General features: G+C 37.3%; 1 pseudogene; it reads left to right on the top strand.

Moving 5' to 3' along the window:
* Nucleotides 1–333: 333 nt before the first annotated feature.
* LOC121774641 lies at nucleotides 334–9,325 on the top strand (annotated as a pseudogene).
* Nucleotides 9,326–13,170: the final 3,845 nt, after the last annotated feature.

The raw sequence follows: 13,170 nt of genomic DNA, 5'->3' as shown, positions 1-13,170 counted from the left end.
GATATAGATTTTGGTTTGAAATTTGTAGGAAAAATATAGTTTTGCTATTGATTACCACTCATATTAAATATAAAGTCCAATTTTTCCAGTTCACATCACATCACATCCCATTTCCAACATTTTATGCTTATCATTTACGTTCCATAATTAATTATAAACCCTACTTGGAAACATACAAACACTAAAAAAATCTCATATAAATTTTCCTACTACTATAAATGTACATCTACGTAGTAAGAAAACATCTCACACGCCTCTCTCTCTCTCTCAGTGAGCCATGTTGCAACTAACAAAGAGCCCACTTTTCTGTCCACCAACTCAGAAATTAAGGGAATGTATTATGACAAACCCAAGATTTCCTTTTTGTGCAATGATGCAAACAAAATCCAACTACAAAGGATATATTCCAAAAGTAGTAAGATAAATGCAACAGTTATTGATGGCTTTAAAGCTATTACTAAAGAACTGGAGATGCCATCAATGGTGGATTATGGCTTAGGAATTGGAGTAACCAATTTTTTTCAAGGAAAGAACATTTTCCTTACTGGTGGAACTGGCCTTCTAGGAAAAGGTTTGTTTATATATTTTTAATATGTCACAATTATCTAGTAGCCCTTGATCCAATTAGTTATATTTTTAATACTCCCTCTGTCCTCCATTATGTGTCCTAGTTTTCCATTTTAGTCCGTCTCTAATTAATTATCCCATTTAACTATTTTCGATAATGGACCTACATTCCACTAATTCATTTCCCCTCGTTATATTATAAAACTAATACTTCCTCCGTTCTCCAAAGTTTGTCCCATTTTACCATTTTCGGTTGTCCTACTTGGAATCTTACCAAAAATGGATATTAAATGCACCCACAATCTCCTCGATGTGAGACCCTTGTTCCACTACACACCTTCATTTAATACGAATTCAAACAATTTCTTAAAACCCCGCGCCAGGTCAAATTGGGACAAACTTTGGGGAACGGAGGGAGTATATAAAAGTAGGATTCATATACTACTACTAACTTTTTCAACTCACTTTCCTTTACATTTCTTAAAATACATGCCGGATCAAAGTGAGACACATATTGGGAGACGGAGGGAGTAGATAACTATATTTTCAATTGTTTTCTAATAATATCCATAATATTTTGCAGTTCTTGTGGAGAAGATGCTAAGGTCAACACCACTGGGAAAAATATATGTATTAGTAAAAGCAGATGATCCAGAATCAGCATGGGATAGATTGCTTAAAGAAGTATGGTTTTAGGTCTAAATTGTTTTTTTCTTTTTAACTAATTAAATTTAATTATACCAACCTTTAAGCATGTCTTTCCCCTCCCCCTTTTTTCTTAGCTTATAAACTCGGAGTTATTTGGATGTATACAAGAAAAACATGGAAATGTTACCAAGAATTTATAAAGGAGAAGGTGATACCGATTGTTGATAATATTTGTGAACCAAACTTAGGCATGGATTTGGATTCTGTTCGAGCAATAACAGAAGATGTCAAAGTTATCATTGACTCTGCAATATTCTCTCTCTAACCAATATTCTTTTTTGCGCTTATTTTGGAAAAATAATAGTCATAAATAGTTAAAGTAGAGAGAGTAATATAGAGGGATTATTTTCTTCAATATTCCCCCTCTTACTTTAATTTCTCTCTATTTTAATCATTTATTATCATTTTCCCAAAAGATGTGCAAAAAGTAAACATGTCATTTTGGCTGAGATGGAGGGAGTATATGTTTTGAACGTCAAGATATTTTCCTAAACTCATCCAAATTCCAGCTAAAAATTGATAACAATATTTAAAATATGAAAGTTTAATACTGTTCAATGTAGCAAATTACTACATGCTCTAGACATTTTTGTCGTAGTTCAACTTTCCCTAATTAGAAATTTATATGTATATTTACCAGGTACAATGTGTTACTTGAGACTAATGTTAATGGCCCTCAAAGACTGATGAGGTTTGCTAAATCATGCAAGAACCTTGAGCTACTTGTCCATATTTCCACGGGTAAGTAAAAACACCTAAATAATTTTTAGGATTGATTATGCTAATATGTTCATCAATATTGTAATTTTTTGTTAGTGTATGTCAATGGTGAGAAAGAAGGGCTCATGCAAGGCTACTTCAAACTATGATTTAACCAAAGATATGAAAAGGCTTGGAATGAAAAGGTCAAACCTCTATTTTTTTCTTCTTCTTTCCTCTTTAATTTGAGTCACAATTCATACACACTTAATAACAAAATTATTATGACATGGTTGGAGAGAAAATGTTACGGACTCAATTCCCACACCGGTTGTGAAAACAACTGGTGTGGGGTATATGGATTAAATAGGTTCTCTCTCCTAACATGCTAGTTTTTTAAGGGTGAGTTCTTCTGTTTGATCAGTATCGGAAAACATCTTACCAACTGACTGTGATAATCTTTTTGGTAATAATATTAATTTGTAATTAGTATAACAAATTGTTTTTTAGGAAAAACGTGTGAAATTTGAAAAGGCTAGGCTTTTGGCCTTTCACTTCCATGTAACCTCCATTTACTTTATGAGGTGCCTTGATGGTGAGACTTTTCACTTGGTCTTTCCTCACCTATAAATAGATGGGATTTAGGAGAAGAGAATACATCAACAAATCATTCTCTCTTCTCTCTAGCTCAAGCATTCTAGTTCGCATTAGGAGCATTACATTGCTCAGTTCTCACCTCCAATTCAAGTTCGTCGGAGCCTACGAGTTTGAAGTGCTTCAGCTCGGTAGGAGGAAAGTCGTTTCATATTTGGGGACGTTGCGCCAATCCGTGAGCACTAGTCGGGCGTATCTCGTCTTGCGGAAAGAGGGATACCTTGACTCGACTTAAAGAAGACTATAGTTTGCATCTTGTTCCTTTTATTGTATTTACTTTGTTTTATTTACCTTCTAGTTTTTGGTTCTTTTGTAATAGCAAGAGTTTGCCCGTGTAAAAGGCTACAATATTTCCAACAATCGCAAGACGAAATATTGTACTCTTGCTGAAATCATGTCGACCGAAGCTGGAATGAAGAAACGAACAGTCGCAATGTTCATGGGCTATGAAATGGTTAATTCCTTGAGATTCATTCTCTTGAGAATTGTTTTTATCGTTTGTCATTTGACAAGCAAGACCAATTTAGATTTGGTAGTAGTAATTGGGATGCATGGGTTGATGAATATATCAACGCACATTTGGTTCAATATAATTGTGTACTTATTGTTGGAAACAATACTGTGCAAATTATTTGAACGTATTGTTATAAACAACAAAGATCACGAGGTGATCGCAATGATCTCCGACGTGGACCATGGTAATAATCCAAATGAATGGTTTATTGATACTGGTGCCACATGTCATGTGTGCTCCGATAGAAGCGTTTTTTCTACTTACAAATCTGTTGGAGGTAGAAAAGTACGTATGGGAAACCAAGCCTCTTCTAAGGTGGTTGGTGTGGGTAATGTGTTCCTAAAATTAGGATCAGGAAAGGTTCTTACCATTAAGGATGTGCTGCATGTCCCAGACATCCGAAATAATTTGGTGTCAGGCTCACTTCTAGTAAATCATGGATTTTCACTAGAATTTGAGTGTGAAAAGGTTATACTGACCAAGTATGAAAAGTTCATAGGTGAAGGTCACCTAGTGAATGGGCTTTTTGAGCTGAATGTTACGGTCATTCACCGTGGAAAAGGAATAAGCAATAAGGAAGATGACACATCCTCTTATTTGCTTGAAAGCTCTGATTTATGGCATAATAGATTGGGACATGTAAATCTAAATGCTATAAAAAGATTAGTGAATCTTGATTTACTAAAAGTTCACGAGTTTAACTCACAAAAGAAATGTGAAGTCTGTGTTGAAGCAAAAATGACCAAGCTACCGTTTCGCTCGGTAGAACAGAGTACAAAACCTCTAGAATTAATTCATACAGACGTATGTGATTTAAAATTTGTGCAAACTAGAGGTGGTAAAAAGTACTTCATCACATTTATAGATGATTGCACAAGGTATTGTTACCTTTACTTATTAAGAAGTAAAGATGAGGCAATTGAAGCGTTTAAAGACTTCAAAAATGAAGCCGAAAATCAACTTAATTGTCGAATTAAGTGTGTTCGAAGTGATAGAGGTGGTGAGTATGTAGCCCCGTTTGCAGAGTTATGTCATGCAAGTGGTATAATTCACCAAACAACGGCTCCATATTCTCCCCAGTCAAATGGAGTTGTTGAACGAAAAAATTGAACACTTAAAGAGATGATGAATGCTCTGTTGATTAATTCTGGTTTATCCCAGAACATGTGGGGGAAGGCTGTGTTAACAACGAATCATATCCTGAACATGATTCCACTAAAAAATAGGGATGTGACTCCTTATGAGTTGTGGAAAGGCAAGAAACCTTCGTATTCATACCTCAAAGTGTAGGGGTGCTTAGCGAATGTAGAAGTGCCTCCTCCGAAACAAGTTGCAATAGGCCCTAAAACAGTTGATTGCATCTTTATTGGTCATGCACTTAATAGTAGTGCATATCGTTTCCTAGTCCATAGGTCAGTTGTGCCTGGCGTGGCTGAAGGAACAACAATTGAGTCAAAAAATGCTATATTCTTTGAGAATGTGTACTCTTGCAAAAAGCAGGAGGATCGATCTAGTGAAAGAATGATGGATGAATCCACTAGTTCTAATCCTCCAAAACGGACGAGGTCAAGTCCTGAGGATATAGAACCAAGACGTGGTAAAAGAGTTAAAATTGCTAAGACTTTTGGTCCAGACTTCATAATTTTCATGTTGGATGGTGAACCAAAGTCATTGTCGGAAGCTTTGTCTGGCCCAGACGCAGCGTGGTGGCAAGAAGCTATCAACAGTGAAATTGAATCCATCATGAGAAATAACACTTTGGTGTTAGTAGACTTGCCTGAAGGCTGTAAGGCTTTAGGGTGCAAGTGGATTCTGAAAAGGAAATATAAGCCTGATGGTACTATAGATAAGTACAAAGCTCGCCTCGTTGTCCAAGGCTTTAAGCAAAAATAAGGGTATGACTTTTTTGATACCTATTCACCTGTTACGAGAATCACTTCCATTCGGGTGCTTCTTGCGATTGCTGCTTTGCACAGTTTTGAGATTCACCAAATGGATGTGAAAACTGTGTTTCTGAATGGTGATCTGGAAGAAGAAATATATATGGAACAACCCGAAGGGTTTGTTGTGCCTGGACAAGAGCGTAAAGTATGCAAACTGGTAAAGTCATTATATAGGTTGAAGCAGACACCGTTATAATGGCATTTGAAATTTGACAACGTGATGTTGGCAAATGGATTCACTATCAATGAATGTGATAAGTGTGTTTACATTAAGAACATAGATAACGGGTTTGTTATTGTGTCTGTATGTTGATGATATGTTGATAATGGGAAGCAATAGTGCCATTATTAACGAGACAAAAAACATGTTGAAAAGAAATTTCGATATGAAAGATATGAGTCTAGTTGATGTGATTCTCGGAATCAAAATATTGAGGACTAATGAGGGAATTGCCTTAACGCAATCTCATTATGTTGAGAAAATGCTTAAGAAATTCAACTCGTTTGATTGTAAGCCAGCAAAGACTCCTTTGGAGCTCAATGTCCATCTGAGCAAGAATATGGGTGATTCTGTTGCTCAAGAAGAGTATGCAAAGGTCATTGGAAGTTTGATGTTTATCACAAACTGTACTCGACCTAATCTTGCTTGTCCTGTAAACAAGTTGAGCCGATTTACGAGCAATCCAAACAAGGAAAATTGGAAAGCTCTGTGTAGAGTTTTGAGATACTAGAAGTATACTATTAACTTTGAGCTGCATTACAAAAGATATCTCCAAGTACTTGAAGGGTACTGTGATGCAAATTGGATCTCTGATTCAAAAGACTCATTTTCGACAAGTGAGTATGTGTTCACTGTGGGGGGTGGTGCTAAACATACGTGTATTGCTCGTTCCACCATGGAATCTGAGTTTATCACTTTGGATAAAGCAGGGGAAGAAGTCGAGTGGCTTAGAAACTTCCTATAAGATATTCCATGTTGGAAGAAGTCATTGCCGACAGTAGTGATACACTGTGATAGCCAAGCAGCTATAGAGAGAGCACATAGTGGCTTATACAATGGTAAGTCTCGAGATATTCGTCGGTGACATAATACAATGGTAAGTCTCGAGATATTCGTCGGCGACATAATACCGTCAGGTAATTGATCACAAGTGGTGTTATTACAGTTGACTATGTAAAGTCAGTGGATAACTTAGCGGATCCATTAACAAAAGGTTTAAACCGTGATCAAATGCATAAATTGCTAAAAGGAATGGGACTGAAAACCACATCTTAAAATATGAGTATAGTGGTAACCCAACCATACGATTGGAGATCCCATGGGATTGGTTCAATGGGAAAACGAAGCTATACAAATCTAGTTGTAACGCTCAGAAGATTTTAATCTTCGCCCATTGTTTAGAAAGCATTGAGTGTTGTAACATGCACGTGGTAAGAGGTTAAGTCTTTTGACTTTTAATGATTCTTGAAATCTCAAGGAGATGCAGTATGGCAGGATACTCATGAAAGAATCACCTATGTAAGTGAGAAGTGGGGCCGCTTCGTGTGTGTGTCACTTATGAATCCAAAGAGGTGTTCCAAGGCCGAAATGGACACATACGTGAGAACTGATAGAGTTGAGACAATATTGTGTTGATGCTATTGACTAGGCATACACCAAGGAGGAATAGTTCAAGGCATCGCGTCCACTAGCCCACCGGTATGTCCGATAGTGTTGACTATGTAAGGTTCAAAATCACAAGTTACCTCTCCAAATACAGTATCGTTTCTCGAGAACTGAGCAAAGAGTCTGCATACATGCATTTGTGTCTGGTGTTGGTTTGAGCTTGCAGCGCTCTAACCAATGTGGGGGATTGTAGGAAAAACGTGTGAAATTTGAAAAGGCTAGGCTTTTGGCCTTTCACTTCCATGTAACCTCCATTTAATTTATGAGGTGCCTTGATGATGAGACTTTTCACTTGGTCTTTCCTCACCTATAAATAGATGGGATTTAGGAGAAGAAAATACACCAACAAATCATACTCTCTTCTCTCTAGCTCAAGCATTCTAGTTCGCATTAGGAGCATTGCATTGCTCGGTTCTCGCCTCCAATTCAAGTTCGCCGGAGCCTACGAGTTTGAGGTGCTTCAACTCGGTAGGAGGAAAGTCGTTTCATCTTTGGGGACATTGCGCCAATCCGTGAGCACTAGCCGGGGCGTATCTCATCTTGCGGAGAGAGGGATACCTCGACTCGACTTAAAGAAGACTATAGTTTGCATCTTGTTCCTTTTATTGTATTTACTTTGTTTTATTTACCTTCTAATTTTTGGTTTTTTTGTAATAGCAAGAGTTTGTCCGTGTAAAAGGCTATAATATTTCCAATAGTTTTGTGATCAGTTTAATTATGAAATTGTTATTTATCTTAACAGAGCGAAGTCGTATGGATGGTACAATACTTATCACTTGACCAAAGCAATGGCTGAAATGGTAATTCATGAAACAAGTGGAGATATACCAGTGCTAATTATTAGACCATCGGTTATAGAGAGCTGCTACAAAGAACCTTACCCCGGTTGGATACAAGGAAATAGGTAATAGATAATATTCATTTTGAATTAATTATACTTTAAATTTCCAATATTCCATGTTATTCCAAAATCTATATTTTAAACTCTACTCCACCTCATTTGTGACTTTCGATATATTTATATTTGTTTGAAATCTACCTTCGAATTGATCAAGTCTCCCAAAACTAAGAAAAGTGTGACGACAGTTCATTTTTAATGAGAAAACTGAGAGAAAAGAGTCGGAGTACATGTATAAAAAAGTAGAGAAATTACAAAATGACCTCGTCATGTCATGTCATGTCATGTTTTTAAGGCAAGTATTATATTATTCTAATAAAATGCTCCATGATAGATTACATATTTTTCTTATTAGTTTCTCCCACAAAAGATGTCACATTTTCTTTTATAAAAATTCTCTCACATTACTATAAATATACTACTTCCTCCGTCCCCTAATAGGAGTAGTTGTTTGACCGGGCACGATTTTTAAGAAATGTAAAGAAAAGTTGGTTGAAAAAGTTAATGGAATGTGAGACTCACTTTTTTATATTAATTTTATAATAAAATGTGAGTGGAGTGAGTTAGTGGAATGTGGGACCTACTACCATTTATGGTTAAAATGAAGAGTGACTCTTAATGGGGGACGACCCAAAAAGAAAATTAGCGACTCTTATTCGGGGACGGAGGGAGTATTTTACAACATACACAATAATTGTTTCTAAAATTCCGTGCAAGTATCCAAGTATGTCATCTAATGAAATGGATGGAGTATCAATAGTATGTCTTTTAAATATCTTGATAGCTTTTAAAGGCCATGATATTTTAAAATAGCGAAAGGTGGGCATTGATAATATAATGATATTGATTAACTAACTTATTTTCATATGATTTGGTATGAAATATAGGATGTTTGATCCTATAATTATTTCATATGGAAAGGGACAGCTTCCTGCCTTTTTAGGCAAACCAGATACACCCATGGATGTGGTGAGTAGCACAAGTTTAATTTACATTTAATTGTTTGATGACAAACAAAAATTAATGGTTGTTTTAACAGATTCCATTAGACATGGTGGTGAACACAACAATTGCAGCTATTGCTAAGCATGGGAAAATGCATAAACCACAAATCAACGTCTACCACTTGGCTTCCGATCTAGTCAGCCCATTGCAATATTCACAATTTTTTGAATATATTCATGATTATTTCATCTCAGAGCCTCTAATCCAGTCTGAAACTTTTACCCGAATCAATTACTATGATGATTTAAAAACTATAAAATATTTCGACAATTTCGACGAATTTTCAAGCTATACGAGAGACGAGATATTCGAACGATTTGGCGGGAAGACAAATCAGATTAAAATGCAAAAGCAATGTAAAGCAAAAGCTGCATATGCTGAGAACTTGTGCAAGATGTATGAATTTCTAGGATTTTTCAAAGCAAGGTACGTATTTTAATTTTTACACTTGATGTATTTTTTATACTTTTCATTAATTATTGTGCTATAAAATTGGTATACGCAGGTTCGATGTTGGCAACACGAAGAAGTTATTGTCTGAAATGTCGATTGAAGAGAAAAACAGCTGTGCAGTTGATGTAAGAGATGTAAATTGGAGGAAATATTTTCAGGAAATTCACATTCCTGGTTTGAGAAAGCACGTGCTCAACGATAAAAGGATATCTCTCTAGTGCCAATGAATTTGTTATGTTTGATGTTTTCTTTCTTCGTGAGGGTATGCTACTACGTGTATTTTTATTTGGAAAAAAATTCTAAAAATTATGTCTTAAGAATATCCAAAAATATCACTTTGTGAATATCCACCTCTTCCTAACTAAAGTTTGCACAAAACAAATCATAATTCACATTTAAATATTATAATTTACCGTCATTGGATAGTCATCGAACACTACAAGGTATCTTTTAAGGACATAAAATGTGAGACTCAATTACTTGCATTGGAAAATGTCAAAAAATAACAACAATTTAGGACGCAAAAGAAAGTGTTCCTAAACAGGACAAATTAATTTAATCTTTTGATCTTTTAGGACGCTTCCATTTGTGTCCTCTAAGTTTTAGATCAAGTGTGAGTCTGTTGACTTAATTCCTTGAGTGTGTGTATCAATATCATTCCTATATGGTGTATCTTGCATTTTATAAGTTGGTAACAAACAAATTATTATTAGAAATGTCGAGTAGCAATACAAAATCCTTTTGGTATCCCGCGTGACGGGCTTTAGTTTTGAGAGCCTCCGCTCCATCGGAGAGTTGTATCGACTCAATGCTTGGGTTGTTCGCGAAGAACCAATTCCCGAAGAGTAGGTATATATGCTCAGTCTGAGTATCAATTGGCTTGGATTATAGAGTATATGATGGGTTGTGTGGATCAAATTTGACCTACTTCAAATATAATTCTCGACTTGTTGCAACAGTGTGATGGTGTATAACCTAAGAGTTGGCAATATTCAAACTCTCACTCACAACACTACCCCTCCTCCAACTAAAATTTTAGATTTAAGAATTCTTAAATGTAGAATTTAATGCGCAATTTCACGATCATTTCTTCAAGGGTCATATCCTTTCGCTTGTGCTTAAGGTAGCTCTTGAAGTACTTCCAACTAGGTAGAAGCTTCTCAATTATCGTGCCAGAAGTAAAAGCTTCCGGCAAGTTCATCCCCTCGGCGGTGAGTTCGTGGATGATAATTTGAAACTCTTGTACTTGGTCTATCACTGGTCTTGAATCGACCATTTTGTAGTCCAAGTACTTAGCTATTACAAATTTCTTAGTACCGGTATCATTGCTACGGTACTTCTTCTCTAGGTTCTCCCACATTTGTTTAGATGTGGTTACATTAGAGTGTACATTGTAGAGGCTATCATCTAGTGCACTTAAAATAAAGTTTTTACATAACTAATCCCCTTTGTGCCATGCGTCGCAGTCGAAGAAGACCTTCAGTCTTGTCTCTTGATCGCTTGGCCTGGGTGTCTCGTCTTCCTTGAGGAAGTGCACGACCCCCAATGTTGTCAAGTAGAACAACATTTTCTGTTGCCACCTCTTGAAGTCAGATCCTTCAAACTTGGAGGGCTTCTCAGCGGGCGGCATCATTCTCGGCATCAAAGGCACCGAGCTTGGTCCATTATATGAACCATTCAAGTTGACTCCACTTGAGCCAGCAACGTGGTTGGGCACAGAGCCCCCACCATTCATGTTGGGCATAGAGCCGGCCATGGTCGTACCAGCCCCGAAGGAACTAGCACCCGCGTGAGACCCGAAGGCCCTAGCATTCGTGTGAGATCCGAAGGCCCAGCACTCGTGTGAGACCCGAAGGCCCCAACACTTGATCCCTTAAAGGATCCGAAGGAACCACTAAAAGTGGAACCAACCGATCCACTCGAGGTGGATCCACCAGTGGGCCCAAGGGGGTTAACAAACTCCCAAGGGGTTGTTGATGAAGATGGATAGCGCCCAGGAGTGGGCATCATCGTCTGAATCGACGATGTGTTGACCGGTGCAGTGGTCGACAAGGTGGATAAAGATGCGGTGGAGGTGGTGGCAGCGACGGTGTTGGATTCAGTCGACATCTCCAACAAAGGTATTAAGTTTCGATAGTTTTAAGTTCAGTTAAGGTTCGAAACCTTCAACGGCAAGTATATCTCGTCTTGCGATTGTTGGTGGATGACTGGAATTACAAGAGATAAACAATACCAAACATAATACAACCCAAGAAGGAAGAACTAAAACTGAAAATTACAATGAAATCGAAACTGTAAACTGGAAATAAAACTTAGCCGAGTCGAGGAGGCCTCTTTCCGCAAGACGAGATACGCTCCGGTAGTACTCTCGGTTTGGCGTGTCGTCCTCAAAGATAAAACGGCTACGTCTCTGATGAAGCAGCACCGCAATCAACAGAGCTCCGGCGAACTGGAAGAGGAGAGGGCAGAGCTTCGGGAAGGAAGACAATGTAGAGAGAGTATGATGCTTGTGAGTATGTTCGTATGTTGTTCTATATGCTAATGCAAAGAATGACTAGCCTATTTATAGGCTTGGTCCACTGCGGGGGTCAACTCAGCCTTGATGGCTGTCATCATGGCTCATCATGGCGGGCATGTAACCGCCGGCCGTTACTAGTTTTGAAAGCTGGAGGAGTCGACGTTGAATCTAGACGTTGTACACTCCCTAGTTCAACCGTCACATGTGGACTTCGTGACTTGATCAAGACACTGATCAAGCCATCGCTCAAGGCGCAGCATGCCGAGTTAATCAGGCTGCTGCCTAAAACTGAGGTGGTCCAAAACATTAAGTCTGGATCCAGGGACAAGCCCAAAGACCAATTGTCAAGACCAAGACCAAAACGAAGACCAAGGGCGCGGGCGCGGCTCGGCTCGGCGTGCGTGTGCGCGCGTGTGGGCTCTTTCACCCATCTTAGTCCACAATAATTATTAAGTGTAATAAGTCACTTAATAAATACACATTTAAAGATGTGTCTCATCTCCTCTGTAGGATAATTAACACTAGTTAATTACTCTCTACACTTTCAACTCATAGTTTTATCAAAAGCTACAATGTGACCTACTTTTATCCACTATTTCTCACTCACCAGGAATCGGATTTGAGAAAGTGAATATACTACAGTCATCTACGCGGAACGTAGATCGACGCTATATCATTTAATTTCCAAAAATTAAATGTCTCGTCACATTTATTATTGGTCAAACTTCGTTGACCGGACATCTTAAATTCAAGATTCCAACATGTTATATATGGATAGATTTTCCTATCACATGTCTTTCTTGAATTCATGTATTTGTTTTCATGAATAATGAAAATTGTTGAAACACACTATGATCAATTTGTAAGACGCTTGCCATAGATTGATTATTAAAGTCGTCCAATGCCAAAATATAAATGCTACCGGCGCTACAGAAAACATGTATTATATCGTTTAGGATACAAAAATTGACGCAATTATTTGCAATGGAAAGTTTTAAAATATAACAATAATTTAGGACGCTTGCGTTGGCGTCCTCTAGTTTTATAAAGACGTTTTTTTGAAGCGTTGGAGGTATATTTAAAAAACAAATTAGTGTCTTTAATTATATTAAAAAATTTCTTTAACAGTTTTTTTTTTCTTTGTTTGTTTGTTCTTTTTTTTTTTTTTTTGCGGGCATTGGTGATAATATTATACCCAACCAAAAATAAAAATACTCCATTACCCAACGTCAAGCAATCTACTAACCATCACTAATACTTGTATACAGTATATACTAGTGTATGAATGAGCTTCTTGGATGAACCTACAAAAATACTAGCAGTTGGACCTTTGGTTCATAAGCCTTATCTCAAACATGGCCATGATTATATAGGAATCTTTTGCACATCCTTAAAATTACAGAACAAGACCCAAGAGATACAACTTGCACAAGTCTAGTCTAATTGTGACATAATAACAACATTGTAGTGATACTAGAACAATTTCTAGTAGGAATCTAGTTCTGTATAATTTGGATTCTGATATATATGAATCACATGATGCAG

This window comes from Salvia splendens, chromosome 2, assembly GCF_004379255.2.
Source record: "Salvia splendens isolate huo1 chromosome 2, SspV2, whole genome shotgun sequence".
Lineage (NCBI taxonomy): Eukaryota > Viridiplantae > Streptophyta > Magnoliopsida > Lamiales > Lamiaceae > Salvia > Salvia splendens.
This window is presented reverse-complemented; position numbering and strand designations above follow the sequence as displayed.